General features: G+C 30.4%; 1 long non-coding RNA gene across 1 annotated transcript; it reads left to right on the top strand.

The window, feature by feature from the left end:
* Positions 1 to 286: 286 nt before the first annotated feature.
* On the top strand, positions 287 to 14,475 carry LOC143253970 (uncharacterized). Its single transcript, XR_013029921.1, has 2 exons — positions 287 to 944; positions 8,589 to 14,475. It is a non-coding gene; the product is annotated as an uncharacterized LOC143253970 (long non-coding RNA).
* The last annotated feature ends 2,465 nt before the right edge of the window (positions 14,476 to 16,940 follow it).

The following is a 16,940-nucleotide window of genomic DNA, read 5'->3' as shown; positions in this document are numbered from 1 at the left end:
ACAATTCACTGCCGAATAAACGGCTATTAACATCTTACTGCAACCTGGCTCTTTATATTGGAAAGAATTAAAAGCTGGCTACAAAGGTGATACCTGGGATGAAAAGTTGATCTAGTATGGTTTAGGTCTCTGAAATTTGCTTTTGAAGAAAACAAGAGGCAGAGGGAATTTGATTGAAGTGTTCAAGAATATTTAGGAAGATGATAGCACTATATTTTTTTTGTATTGAATAATGAGAATGGTTTGACAAGTGGGTATAAATTTTATAGAGTAGTCTGAAATCAGCTACAACATATTCTAAGAATATGGTTGATGTTTAGAATGACTTGGTTTTAAATATGGTGGACAGAGTAAACCTGAGGAAGTTTGTGGGAAGGTTCAACAAAGACGTAAATTATCAGGGCTAAGTTTGAATTTTTTTTTTTTTTCCTGAAGCTGCCAACACAGTCTTGATGTGGCCCCCAGTGGCTGAGCGGTATATCTGAGGACTTACAATGCTAAAAACCGGCTTTTGATACCCGTAGTGGGCAGAGCACATATAGCCCATTGTGTAGCTTTGTGCTTAATTAAAAATAACAACAAGTCTTGATGTATATGGAGGCATTTTGTTGTACCATAAATCTTATATTAAGATATGAAGACATTGTAGATGTATGTCTCTTCTGGTGTGACCTTGTTTTTAGCTTATGGGTTAGTTGAATAGTAATTACTATTTTAGATGCAGAGGTGATTTGATCAGACTTTTAATGTTATATACATGACTACATTGTCTCTGTTTGTAAGCTTTAAGATGAGCCACTAGAGAAAACGATTTTAGTCCTAGGCCTAGATGGAGCTGGAAAAAGTAGTTTCTTACAGCAGCACCATGAGAAACATCTTATAAAACTTGTGGTTTTAATATTGTGAGTTTCAGTACAGAAAATGGAATCAATATGAATTTCCAGGTAAATAAGTTGTTTTCTAATAATGTTTTTATTACTAGTTGTTTTTTTTTTTACAGATAAATTTACCTTAAGTCAGTTGAATTTATACATTGTTCTTTGCTTTCATGCAAGTTCTTATAATAAAGTTTGTTTTAAAATGATGAATCAGAAATATTTCTGTTATGTACAGTTTATTTATTTGAGACAAAAGATTTGAGTGTGGCATTAGAAAAATAAATCTTACATTTTTAACATTTCAGTACTTAATAATAACAATAAAGTTATGGACAAGTGTTACAAAATGGCATGTTCATTCTCTGGTGATAAACTTTGCATGAGAAAAATCATTTTTAATCCATTACTTGAAATCAGAACTTAATACAAACTAGCTAGTGATTTGACTTGTGAAAATAAATTACAGTAAATGTAATTTGTTGTATTAGTAAACAAAGGAACAACCTATTTCAAATGATTTTGATGTCAGGAATATAAATTTTTATATTACTTTAAATGAAAGATTTTAAGAATTATAAATCATGGTTGGCTTCTAGTCACTAAGTTACATAATTCATTTTAACTAAGGTATATTTTCATTTTTGGTTTAAGTAACATATTGTCTTTGTAATGATTTATGCACTGTGAAATTTAATTGACTTATGAATGATATAATATTAAAACTTCTGTTATGAAGAGTTTGCTATTTGTCTTTAACCAAATTTAGTGAATCTGGTTTATGTTTTTTTCTCAATTTTTGTGAACAATTTTGAGATTACAAAACAAAAATTGCCTGATATATGTAACCAAGCAAATTAATCATGTTTTGTAAATTGCAAACTCCTTCCATACATCAGAATATTTAATATGTGGTCATTCACTTGTCATTTAAAAATAAAGCTAAGTTTCTCATGATTAAAAGTTAGATGTTTTATCAGAAGAGCACAGGTTAAGTCGTGGCAGCTCGCAAACCAGTGTAAGCAATGGGCCTGAGGGCCACAGTAAACATGCTACCTTAACTGTTTTGTTTTTTATTACATTCTTTTTTTTAATTAATTCACTATCCTGTCTTAGATCCATAATTTTTATTTTTCTAATACAAAACATTGTAAATACAAAAAAGATCTAGATACCCAAAACAGTCATTCAAAAGCTATAAAAACATTTATAATACTTATTCCACTATTTTTGGTCATAACCTAACTATGGACAAGGACAAAAATTCACTTATCATAAGACATTAGAATAAATTGGTACAAATTACCAACAATAAGAAATTATCTTTGTTTTCTGAAGAATCTTTCTTGACCTTAACTTGATAATTAATTATCTTATTCATAATTTTTATTACAAATTATAAACTAAGATTTAAATCTAGTAACAAAGCAGAAGGATTTAGGAGTTTTAGTGAAATTAGCGACTTTGATAAATGAAAATGTGTCAAAATTTTGTATGAAAGAAGAATTTAATAACATGCAGAATCTTGGGTCATCAACACACATAAAAACTGTTTCAAAGTTTACGGTGCAAAAATAGTATTGAAATAATTGTATCATTGACATAAGAATAAATTACAGCTGAACAGGAGAAAGGTGTATAAATTACAGTTACAGCTGAACAGGAGAAAGGTGTATAAATTACAGTTACAGCTGAACAGGAGAAAGGCGTTAATAAATTACAGTTACAGCTGAACAGGAGAAAGGTGTTAATAAATTACAGTTACAGCTGAACAGGAGAAAGGTGTTAATAAATTACAGTTACAGCTGAACAGGAGAAAGGTGTATAAATTACAGTTACAGCTGAACAGGAGAAAGGTGTATAAATTACAGTTACAGCTGAACAGGAGAAAGGTGTAAAAATTACAGTTACAGCTGAACAGGAGAAAGGTGTTAATAAATTACAGTTACAGCTGAACAGGAGAAAGGTGTATAAATTACAGTTACAGCTGAACAGGAGAAAGGTGTATAAATTACAGTTACAGCTGAACAGGAGAAAGGTGTTAATAAATTACAGTTACAGCTGAACAGGAGAAAGGTGTTTATTTCTAAAGACAGTATTACCCATTTGGTGGCAATGCATCATGATAGTGTTCTTAATTATATGATTATGAATTTTAATCATACACCATAAAACATCTTATTTTCACATATAGCCATTATGTTAGTTTATGAATCATTAGCTGTCTCCAGTTAATAAATTGGAAAAACATTTAGTAAATGGATGAAATTGGGTTAATCTTAAAATTCAGTGAGAAATTTTTTTAGTAAAATGTAATAGTAAGCAAGTTATATAAAACTTTATAATTAAAATAAAGTTTTATAAAAGTGTGTTTATTTACATGTTTATTAACTTAAAACAGTGCTTCCTTTTTTTTTCTACTTTTATATTTATAATTGGTAACTCTGAAACTTTTCAGAGGTATTGGTCCAAATTTCTTATTAGCACAAATGTGCTTGTTTCTGTTGTGGATGCTATAGATGCCAGAAGGTTAACAGACGTTGTACTTGAGCTGCACAAGCTTTTAGCTGATGAACGTCTGCAGAAAGGTTCATTTTTAATTTTGGCTAACAAGCTGGTAGGCTAAGGAAAAGATAGAGAAAGCTTTAAAAACTTAAATGTACAACTGATTATTTTCTAGTAAAAATTTTGTACTTTCTGAATTGGAATTAGACACATACAATGTTTCAGTAGTTGAACAAAGTGGAGATATGAAAACAAAATGATTATCTAATATATATATATAGATAGATGGATAGATAGATAAAGAACCTAAATTATGGAATTAATGTTACATTGTAGGTAGTTGTATAGTAATATTTACTACACTGACTGTAGTAAACCAAAGCATTTGGCTTCCTGTTATTTTCGTATTAAACAAATTCAGACAAATTAAAACTGTCATTCGTTTACACATTAAGCTTACTTCATGTTTGATACAAATTGTGATAGTTTCTAAAACTGTAATTTTTGTATCTATACTTTAATCGATTTTTTTCAAGAAAATAAATTTTATTCTTTACAAAAATGTGTCGACTTTAGTATATACATATATATATGTATTACACCTTCATTTGTAATGTTTGATGCCATGAAGCTGTGGTTAAAGTTGTTTATGTATTTAGCCTTTGTATGGTACTTGGAGATTCACAACATAACTTCAGAAAAGTATGGTTTGAATTGTGTTTTCGTTTTTCTTCTCTTTCATACTAAACAGAAACAAATAATGTGGACGTTAGATCAGTATCAGTGAACAAACGTATGAACTATATTTTGATGAATCAGAAAGTTTATGAACCCAAATTACTTTATATGTTCCAGTATATTATGTCCTTTCGACGTTATTACAATTTATTGATGGAACTTCAAGTGGGAAGACTGAGATTTCAAGCAAATGTACCAAAACAATGTCATCTCTGATATATCAAAAGTTATGAAACATGCTTCCTATGATTGGTCAAAGTGCACGTTATACGTTAATTTCCATGTACTATATGCAACTAAGACCACCAATTTAATCAGGTAGCTAATTCTGAATGTCTAAATGAGAGTTTAATAAAAAAAGCTGTCACTACATTTAACATGGCAAAAACATACTTTTAGGTGAATAATTTTTATCACTGAGAAGAATGAAGTGTATACAGATGATTAAGATTTAATAATAATAATAATACCCACTTTTGTTTCTTGTCAGTCTTTCTTGTTACAATAATGTTAAAGTGAAATGAATAAAATCTATTTCCTATCACTGAACAAGTAGGTTCCAATAGGTGACATGGAAGATGTGATTGCAGTTGTGTTATTTGTACTTGAAACAAAAGATTGATTTTGGAAAGTGTTTAGCTGAAATTTCCTTGTATTATTACTGTACAGCTATCTTAAAGTTGATTATTTCATAACAACAAAAGTCTGTTATAAACTTACTAATTTTGGGAACAAGAAGGTGTGGTGTATTAAGGTAAATCTTCAGAGCAATAGGATAGGTCCTCTTAATAACAGAAAGTTCAATAGGATTATTATTATGAAGTCATTCTGAATTCTGTGTCTTTGACTGAGTCTGAGAAAGAAAGACTAGACACAATGTAAACCACTTAAGTGAAAACTTTCTGTTTATATTCTAAAACAACCAAAATAATGAGTACAGTATGAATGGCACTACCTTTACTGTATAGTCAACTCTCTATGCTTTGTAAACCTGAGTAAACTTGAGCAAGCTGGTTTTGAAAATAATCCTTTAAACATGTTAAATTGGTTTGCTTGTACCACAAAAGTTCCTCTTTTGAGTAAAGTTGATGTGAAACTGAAATTCCATTTACTATCAGAAGTAAGAGAATATGTAGAGAAAACAAGTATTTTGTGTTAACTTTGATGCACCACTATGTCGCACATTGTCGTAACTTTCATGCACTACTATGTTACACATTACCTTAAATATGATGTACCACTATGTTACACACTGTCTTAACTACGATTTACTACTATGTTACGCATTGTCTTAACTGTGATCTACCACTATGTTACGCATTGTCTTAACTAAAAAATGCTTTAATTTGAAGTGGTATGATGAATATATTTCTCAATCTGTTTTATTATATGGACTATTTAACTTTTAACTTAATTTATTTTATTCTATGGACTATTTAACTTTTAACTTAATTTATTTTATTCTATGGACTATTTAACATTTAGTGTGATGTTCTTTTATTTTTGAAGTGATATGGGTGATGTAGTTTTAGTTATAATACGAATAAACATTAAGAAATAGTGATTTTTTATAGAACATCAAGTTAAACATATTTAGATTAATACATGTGAATAAATGTATTGTTTACATATAGTATTACATTTATGCAATTCCATAACTATTTACATTATTAATATACAGTCCTATGTTAAACAGAAACTCCATATCCAATATTTCTACAATTTTATAGAGGAAAATCTATTTAGTGTGAGGAAATTGAATTTTTTTAGTTCATTTCCTCAAATCATTTTTTAGGGAAGTTACTGAAATGCAAGGGAAAAAAAGTTACTTTCCCACAAGTGGAATTAGCTTTTGGGAACATTTCATCGCCTTGTTATCGACTTTATGTATTTTTCTGATGAGTTGTCTTTTACTTTTTGTTGTAATAGTGTAATTGTTTTCTGCATATATGAGGTATTTCATGCAAATAAACCTGAATATATTCATTACATTTTTTATATTGCATGAGATATCTTGGGTTTTTATTAAAAGCTTTGTCAGACTTTTTTTTTTCATATAATACAGTTGATAAACGTAAAACGTATTCATGTTTCACTTGTACCTCTACTTTAAAAAAATAAAATAAAAACATACTTAAGAAAAAAATGGTAAGAGAAGGGCTAATATATAGTAGTTAACATTACAGACTAAATTTTAGATGACTATTACTATTTACAATGAAAAGACTTATAGTTATCAAACAGATGGCTTGAACTTGAGAGCTTACTAAGAGACCCTGGTATTATGTATCAAATTTTATAACACTGTGTTCCTAGAACATGAGTGTCACCTACAATTGTTGGTCAGTTACTTGAGATATAAGGAGGTTAGAATTGATATATCACCTGATCTACCATTAGAGGATGCAACTTTCAATATTCTTGCTCAGCATGCAGTCTTGTTTTAATACTCCCCATAAAAATAGGAACAAAGACAGCTGGAGTGAGATGCACTTAATGGCCTTCTCTACTATATGTTACTCAAACTTGTGTATATATGCACACACACACACACTCACATACACACATATACAGAATAAAGATTGAAATCAGAAAAAATACAATAATATAAGATAGAAATGGACATTAAATTCATAAATAGCCTGTACAATATAAATGTCTGTGTATAGAACTATGGTACAGTGGTGTATTTGACCTGATTGCAGAAAGTTAATAATTCTCTGTACTACTATTTAAAATAAGAAGTTTTACACATACTTTAAACATTATCTCTCAATATTTCATATAAGAAACTTTCTCCAATTCAAGTAGGCCTCATTACTTAAATTCATTTGTTTATGCTGTTCAATACTCACTTGCAAGTACTAGTAAGTGCAGAGAAGTCAATGTTTGGAGACAAACATGAAATTATATACACAATATTTAGCATTTTTCTAATTTTTCAAGAAGTTTGACAGATATACTTTTAAAAGTAGGTCTTTTGAATTGGTTGTTACAGGAGGGATCTTCCAGCAAGAAGTAGACTATTCCATCAGGAATTTAACCAAAATCTGCTTCGTTACTGGTCATTACAGACCTTATTTCTCTTCCTTTTCTAATACATTTGGTGAATTCATCTAAGACAACTTATGTTGTATAGAGACAAACCAATATAACTCTGGTCTCGTAACTAAGATTATTTTACCCTTGTCTTTCATCATTGACACATTAGCTACTAACTGCCTTTTAGTGACATTGTTACTCAACATACCATGTCTTAGAACTGGTAATTGTAAATTTTTGCACTTCTAAGGTAGCAACTGGAATGTGTACCAGGCTAACTCCTTATTTGGAATTTTAGTTCACCAGTGTCCACATTTTCTGTATATCATTTTTGTTTTGTTTTTACCTACTGCCTTCTCCATAAAATATGATTGAAAATAGAAATGCACTTCTCTGAAACCATTAAATATGTATACACTTAGTATTTGTATTCCACACATATTTCAATTCTCCCTACTTAGTAAATTTGGTCTCTTATAAAACTTTTGCCATACAATCTCTTTGACCTACCTGTGTCAAGGTGTTTAACATTACTTTTAATTATTCTAAAACTAATTAGTCCATTAGGATATCTTTTATATAAGATTAATAATTAATGCATATATTACTTCTTCAAATATTAATATCATATCATAAGGCTTGTATGAAAATTACCAGAATTTCCTACATAAAAAACTTTATGTTTATTATTTGTTATGTTTCCTTATTTTTATACAAAACATGAGAAAGGCCAAAATAAAAAATAATGATAAAAAATAGGTATTGATACAATTGAAAACAGTACACAGTTGTATATATATTCAAATAATACTATAATAATGTCAATATTTCTACAATTACTAAGAAAAAATCAAGTGCAGAATGAAACACAAGTAAACCAAATAGTATTTTGTTAAACTGTACTTATCTGAAGACAGTAAAAATATTTTCTGAGAACATTTTTCGTTTTCCACCTGCTACTTTCTCTATTCTGTGTTACATGTATTGTAAAATAAAAATGTGATTATTGGAAACCATTAAATATGCATATACTTTGTATTCCACAAATACTTCAGTGTATAAGCATACAAATACATAAAACGGATCGAATTAATGGTAAGTATTGATTAAAAGTTTTACACACTTATGAATTTAGCAAATATTTTATTAAATGGGTTATAATATGTTATTTTGAAATATTTAGTTGTATTAAATTGTATGGTTTTCTCACGTCACTAATACCAATAGGTAAAGGAGTACATCAGGGCTGTGCCTTGTTAGCCCTGTTCTACGTTTTAACTGCAGAACCATTTCACTACAATTTATTGTATCATAAACTTGTACAAGGAATACCTGTAACAAATAAGGATATTTGTCTTCACTATCAGCATGTGGATGACACCATAATTACTGTAAATTATGTTAATTTTTTTAATATATGTTCAACAGATTTTTGGAAGTTATGAAAACGCTTCAGGATCGAAAGTCAACTGAAGCAACTCTAAAATATTATGGTTTGGTAACTTTAAGAATAGACGTCCAGCTGAGGCAGCAAGATTCTCAATTTCAATTTTAATATCCAGTGTTGCTAATGGTGACTTGAACTTACATGATGTTAAATTGAAGATACAAGCATTGCAAATTAAATATATATGTAATTATCTAAATACAACCAAATCGTTATTATATAAACCTGTAATACAGTGTTGCCTAAATTTATATGGATATCTAAAATTAGATTGGATAGTTTTTAAATGTCATATTGAACCAAAATATAAAAAGATATGCCATTGTTTTATAAAGAATTATTGTTGGATTGGTCTGATATAGGTAAACCATATTCTGTATTTCCAGATATCTGCAAGGTATTATGAAAGAACCACTATTTTTAAATCCACACATTGTGACAGTTGACGTTAATTATTTTTATAATGAACTAATGATTAAAAGTGATATTGTTTGTATTAAGAACTTATGTTATGAAGTAATGCTAGGATTTTAAAAAGAAATGCTATATTAATTAAATGTTTACTGGAAAACTACTGGAAATACTACAATAAATAGCTTTGAAAGATATTTTCAACCATTATGGAATGCTATTCCTCAGAGTTGGAGAGAGGTGGTTGAGAAGTTTACCTATTCAGTCGAATATGGTTTGAGAGTGTTACCACATACAAATTATGTTCAAGTATAAATAAGTTGAATGCTGCTACTGATATATCCGTAAAGATCAGTTAAGTAATAACAGAGTTAAACTTAGTTGGGATCTACTGTTCATTGCTATCAAGGCTCCACAATGGCAAACTATGTGGAATAGTGTACATTCAGAGTATAATGAAAATCCAATGGCTGATATATATTATTTATTTTTATATAAATCATTGATAACTAATACGAAACTAAAAATATGAATTTGTTACAAAGACAACAACTGTCATAATCTACTAAATTCATATTTTTTTAGTTTCGTATTAGTTATCAATAATTTATATAAAAATAAACAATATATATCAGCCATTGGATTGAACACCTTTATATAGAATGCAAAGAAACAATGTCTTTTTGGAATTTCGTTAAGAATCTTTTGGGAATTAATCACAAAGAAGCCTGTTAATATTAAACAATTTAAATTAACAATAATATCTGGATATTACAATAGAGAAAATTCACTACAACCGATAATGTGTTATGCCATCTCATTAGTTAAATATGCTGTATTTACATCTATGAAAATAACAAGAAATGGTAAAACTAAGCCTAATCTTTTTGTATATTATAAAGACAAACTTAAGAATAAAATATATTTTGAGATTCAAGTTCAAAGACAAAGTACAAATGTTTATTCACTGGTATGTGGATACAGGTGTAGCAGAATTACAAGAATGTAAAATACAAATCAAATTACCTTATAGCAAAGTAGTTTATTTTTAATATGAAAGTGAAAAGTTTTCTGTAATATGAAAATATTTTTGTAAATGTCACATGTCTGTATTTCTGTATATATGTATATATGTATTGGTTTTTATCTTTCATCTTGAATGAAAGTAATAAAAATGCACTCTCTTAGCATGTGAGATGCACCGGGATTGATACCCGGCGTTTCTAATCTATCATTTTTGAAAGGTTCTTTTGCTACTGGACTTTCATTCCGTAAATAACTGTCTGTGTGTTATGAGTTGTATATCAATACTTTACTTTATTCAACATAGGATGAAATAATTTATTGTTTTAGAGATATATATATATATATTCAACTATGCTTATTTCATCCATAGTCTGATGTGAGTGTCGTAAACCTTCAAATTTATATTATTTCGTTTAACTAGAAACTATAAGTCTGAGATGTTCATGGTTTGTATGTTTAACTGGTAGCCATACCAACATGTTTTGTATTATTTGTGAAACTCAAATTATAATCTAATTTACATAACAAAACCAGTTAACTTTTATGACCTTATCTTACTCGTGTTATTTGTAATTTTACTAGTTCAAAACGTCAGGTTTTGGTTTTACTGGTGGTGTTCACATGTGTCTGTCTTCTAACTCAAAATGTCATGCTTACATTTTACTAGTAGTGTTCACATGTCTCTGTCTTCTAACTCAAAATGCCATGCTTATATTTTATTGGTAGTGTTTACACTTGTCTGTATTCTAGCTCAAAAGTCAAGTTTTGGTTTTACCGGTAGTGTTCACATGTGTCTGTATTCCAGGTTAACAACATTGGTTCAGGTGTTGTTCACAATAAATGACTGCAAGTAAAGGTAAAAAATAATGAACATTATGAAATGTTTGAAACATAACAGTTGAGAACAGCAAGTATGAACGTTAGTAGATATCTTTCACCTAACGGTAAGGAAATATTTGTTTAATTATAAGTTCGGAAATAGAAGTTGTGTATATTTTTGTAATCATGAGATCTAGTTGTGCTGGAGCCGCAAGTTGTAGTTGGCTTACTGTTTGTCATTTAGTATAAGCTAGAATGTTTTAAACTAGGAAGCCTGTAAATTATTTTATAGAGTATAAAAGTGTTCAAAAATGTATTTGTTTGTTAGATTAAAAACAAAGCCACTTTGAGCTGTCTAGTGTAGGTTTGTGAACAGAAATAATGTTTTCTACTATGTTTTTTTAATTTTGTAATTTAAATGTTCGGTAGTGGGAGTTGCGGGTCCTAAAGATAGTATTGATATCAAAAGGTTTAATAACTTAGGCCAAGAATACCTGAAGTTCTAAGTTTTCATTTTCATTTTAAGCTATGAGACATTGTGGATACATTAATGTGGATACATTAATTTATTCATGTTTATTGTTGTAAACTTACTTTCTACCAGTGTGTTTGTGAGTATGTATAGTGATGTAAATTTATGGGTATGTCAGGCTAACAATTCTTCTGCAATTAGTGTCTGACTTGTTGGTGATAAATGTGACATTAAATGAACAGTATGCACGCCTTGTTTTTACAATAATGTGTATGTGTGTGTGTGTGTGTATATTCAGAAAAAGTTAAATTTATGTATAATATTCTTTGCTCTATGGAGATCATAGTTGTATCTTAAACATTATACATTTCTCTTTCTTGTCAAAAGTTCACTTAGGTCAATTCAATTGCTCTAGAATTCAGCTGATAAACCATATTATTTTTCTTTATTTTAATCACAATAGTGTCCATGTATAATTCATTTACACTGTCACACGTGTTACTACAGTTGTCTTTTGAACTTCTTTTAATCATTTGCCTTTTGTCAAGTTCACACAGGTGGGTTCACGTAGTTTAGAACACCTTTTGATGAGACAAATTCTCCTAATCTCTTTCAAACTTTAATATCACTCTTTACATATCACCCATTAGACCATTAACTCCTATGACAATTAACTTTACATTTTTGAACTTTTCTCTAACCAAACTTCTCTTTTACATAATGTTTACTCTGTTTCCACTCATTTGGTCACAGCTATCTATACATTCATCACTTAAGCCTTCTAGAAATTTCCATAGCCTTTACATCAATGAATTACAAACACAAAAATATTAATAACACTACCTACATTAAACAGTCTTTAATATCTGACAATAAGCCCCTCTTCAAGGAAATTATTTAAGATATTTTTTGTTCACTATATATAAAGATGTTTTCAGCTCACCCACAAAGTGTATTTACACTGACTGCACCAATGTTTACAGTCCTTTTGATGGCTTCAATGTGGAACTCTTTGTTACAAAGGTACAACACCCACCTCTGTCTGATGGTCTGTCTATATGATGAACTCCTTCCTGTACAGGTAGTTCTGGAACTTCTTAATGGTAAGTATGATGGCCAGACACGCTGATTCAGTAACAGAATAGTTCTCACTACTTAACAACTTTTTACTTGTATGTATTACTGGAAACGGTCCATCTCTCTATTATTGTAAGAGCATTTTCCAAATTTCAATGACTGAAGCATCAGCCTAAACAGTCAATGGTTTATTGAAGTCTGGAATGCAACCAGGTGTCGTCATTTCTACTTTACTTTGTTCGATAAGCCTTTCTTGGTCAGGTTAGTCAATAGTGCACTAATTTCAACATAGTTTGGGATGAATTTCCTGTAATATCAAAATAAATCCAGAAAGGATCTGACTTGTTGCTTTTTAGTCAGCACTAGTGTATCTTGTATTTGGAATACCTTCTTTTCCATGGCTGTCTTTCAGTCCCAGCACATAATATGTGGTGTAGCACTTGGATGGTCTGATGGTGAGACCTGCTGCTCTCACATGTTGTAACAGCTTTCTACATTTCTTCACATAGTCTTCCCATTTCACAGTATGTGTCAGGATGGCATCTGCATAGTGCTTGATATTGGTGGTGTTGCACAGCATCCTCCTTATCATGCAGTTGAATGTTTCTGCCAAGTTGACTTGGCACCTGCTGAAATTGGTAACATCCATCTAGTATTACAAATGCTGTCTTCTCTGTAAATCCTGTCTTCATTAGTATTTGGTAATAACCTTTACTGAGGTTGATCTTTGAAGAGAACCTGACCTGATAGTTTCTAGTTGTCCATAGGTTCAGAGTTGAACTTCATCACAAGATTCAGCTTTTGGAAATTTATTTAGAAACAGATTAAAACTGGTAAATGGTAGGGTGAATTTAAAGGCTTAACAATTCCAGCTTCCAACATTGCCTCAGCTTGCTGCTTTGTAAGGTATTTCATTGGATAAGGCATCTGAAAGGGCTTCACTTTGACATGGTTATATATCATGTGATCTCCATGCTATTTGCACTTTTACTATAGTTGTGCACATATTGGTCTATTTATTTCCACTGTCCTCAGCATTTTCTTCTACCACAACTTACCACTGTGTAATCATGGCTGTGGCTTACCAAATGTTATACACTTACTTAATAGTAATGTAAATTTATAAGTGTGTTGGGCCACGAAATTTTCTACAGTAGGTATCTCTGACTTGCTGGCAGTGAAATTGACAAAAAATGAACACATGCACTCCACTTGTTTTTTAAAATAATATATGTTTGAAACAAGTTAAATGTATGTACAAAATTATTTACACTATGGATATAATATTTGTATCTTTGACACTATACAGTTTTCTTTTTATTGTCCAAAGTCCACTTAAGCCAATTCAATTATTTTAAAATTCATTTGACAAGCTTAACTTTTATTGTTTTAAATCACAGTAGTATCATGCTATCACGAATTACTACCGTTGTATCCTTAACTTTCAGTATTATTCTGTTTTATGTACTTCCAATTATCATCTTCCTTTTGTTGAAGTCCACATATGTGGGTTGAAGTGGTTTAGAACACCCTTTTATGAGACATATTAACTGTAGTGTGTGTAACTGAACATTGGCAGTGACTTGTGTCTCCCAGATTCTTCTTAAAGATAATTTCAAGAATGTTTTGCAAAGTGCTGATACTCAACCACAGATATGATCTGTACCACTAGTAAATGTCTGCTCTTCATTTATTTATTACTTACCTACATATAGCTGAACATTTTTTGTTAATAGTTAAAAAAAACATTCTATTGAACCTGATGTTTTACCTTTGTCATTTTGTTCAAAGCAAGTTACCAAGTTTGGTTTAAGCAATTTATTGCTCAATGCAGTGAATAATATAGTGTTTGTGGAATTGAAATGCTAAAGTTACCTTAAAAAACAAAAATTGCATAAGATTGATAAAATGTTTTAAGTAAAACAAGATATAACAGGAGTAAATGTGATTTTTAAAGAGCAATAATTTTTCTATCTTAAGGGATTTGGTTGTGAAATGTATATTTTTCATTGAATATCTTGTTATAAATCTTCATTATTGCAAAATAAATGGTGAAAAAATGAAGCAGTGTGAGTTTAATTCATTGATTGGCACACATCAAATAGTGTTTTTAATTTTTGTAAATGCATAGTTGTATTTATTGAATACAAAAAAATATTTAATCAATTTTCTACAAAATTCACAGAAGGATATAAACAAAAGTAAGCATAATGCATTTCTGACAGTTAAATAGAAATAACAAAAAGTAAAAACAGATGTATTGATATTTAATCCACACAGTGTGTCTGCACTGAATTACTAAGCTTAGATTTAGACCTTGAACATGGACCAAGAAAACAGTGAGAGAGTTTGCAACTGGTAAAACTACATTTTAATCATAAAAGTAACACAGTCTGAACACTATATTTAGTTACCTGTGCTCATAACTAGGTATGTTTTTATTTCTAATCTATGTAAAAGACTTGCTTTGATTAAAAGTTAATATTAAGTCTATACTAATTTGTCATGATATCCTGATCAGTTTCTAATTTAATTATACTTACAATAATATCAAGTTAATGCATACATATTTTACAGATAATTGAATGTTACTAAAAGTTATTTAAAACATATTAAACCAATATTAAATGTATATGGTTTATTTAGATTAATATTCGTTTTTCTTTTCACAACAACAAAAACTCGTTGCTACCATATTGTGACTTTTTGTTTTGCACATACTTTCAGCAGGGAGAATTCCTTTGTCTTGCAGAAGAGAAATAGGATCTTTTTTACTTTTGGTTAGATCCCAATTGTTTATCATCTTTGGGGCGAGGGTAAAATGTGGTTTAACTAGAAAATTAAAATAAAAATGTTGCTCACGTTAAAGTTTAATCACATTACATTCATATTAAATGTGATAAAAAATATTTAAAGTAATAGCCCCACGTTAATACGTAAGTACCAAAGAGTGACTTATTATGTGAACTTCAGAGATATTGCACGAATGACAATAATATCCTTAGTCATTTCTACCTATAAATATAAACAAACTTTACAGTAATTGCTAATAACCCATTAAATCGGCACCATAAAACAACAATGAATTAAATATCGCATTTGTTTTAGCGGTCCAGGTTGTCAACTTATTGTCATAACGGATAATGTATGTGGTAGTAATACCCAAATGCGTTGGGGATACCCCATTTATCGAACAAAATCAAACGCCGATGTTAATCTTGTCAGACGTCATGGAAAATTGTAGAAAAATCAAATAAGGGTAGGAAGCTGAGTCAGTGCGCCCTTGTGAAATGTGTAACATTAAATATGCAGGCGGCCTAGCATTGTCAGGTGGGTTAAGGCGTTCGACTCGTAATCTGAGGGTCGCGGGTTCGAATCCAAACGTGCTGGCCGTTTCAGCCGTGGGGGCGTTATAATGTGATGACCAATCCCACTATTGGTAAAAGAGTAACCCAACAGTTGGCGGTGGGTGGAGATGACTAGCTGCTTTCCCTCTAGTCTTATACCGCTAAATTAGAGATGACTAACGCAAATAGTCTTCGTGTAGCTTTACGCGAAATTAAAAAGGAAACAAACCATAAACATGTCCGTATGACAACCTGGACCGGTAACTGTAATGCGACATACATATAAAGGTGGTTGTTATTTTGGATTTTTGCATAGAAATTATAGATACAAATTTTACTTAATGAAATTATTATTACAGTTTATTGTTTATTTTATATATATATTTATTACCAGACCGCTGTAACTTAATATTGTTTTTCAGCTATTATGACAACATTAAAATCGTGAATATATGTGAAATGGCGAAATAGACCTTGAACTGTGTGAGAAGTGTAGAAGTTCACAAAATCAGATCGAACGATAGTGTATTTTTGTATTAACGGTACCATGATAACCTACATGAATATGGCCTTAAAAAGGAGCACAACGAGTACGCGAAATTAGCTCTGATTTCTTGACAGTGTTCATTACTCAGGAACTCGCAACATACACTGGGGGGATGGGGGTGGAATACAGGTCAAACTCGCTTGACACTATCAGGTTTCAAACGTCCAAATCCCGATTCCGAGAGAGATCGGAACTGTTACGGGCTGTTCGTACTAGTAAACTGTCTTCGCCATAACGTATGCAACCAGTTAATATTTCTTCTCGGGCGTCGAACCTGTAACATCTTTTCCTCTTTTTCTTCTTCATGTTTATTGCTCCGTTACCTCCCCCCCTTTTTATTTTTCTCTCTTGTACCTTTTTTCGCATCATCAGTGTACATTTTTCATCATTTAAGAAAATGTTTAACTTTAGGCGATTATCGTGATATTTGTGCAAGTTGTACGACGTGTCTCCGCGACCTTGAATATGTTTAGGCAACACTGGTCTGTCACGCGTAGGCTCTTCCTAGAAGTACAAAGTACAGTATGGTAATATATGTGACAATTTGGATGATCCCCAAAAGAAATGCTTTCATTATTTATTTTGATTAGAAAAGGACATCAATATAAATTTAATTCACCATTACCTAACCATT

Source organism: Tachypleus tridentatus, chromosome 6 (genome assembly GCF_004210375.1).
Source record: "Tachypleus tridentatus isolate NWPU-2018 chromosome 6, ASM421037v1, whole genome shotgun sequence".
NCBI classification, from domain to species: Eukaryota; Metazoa; Arthropoda; class Merostomata; order Xiphosura; family Limulidae; genus Tachypleus; species Tachypleus tridentatus.
This window is presented reverse-complemented; position numbering and strand designations above follow the sequence as displayed.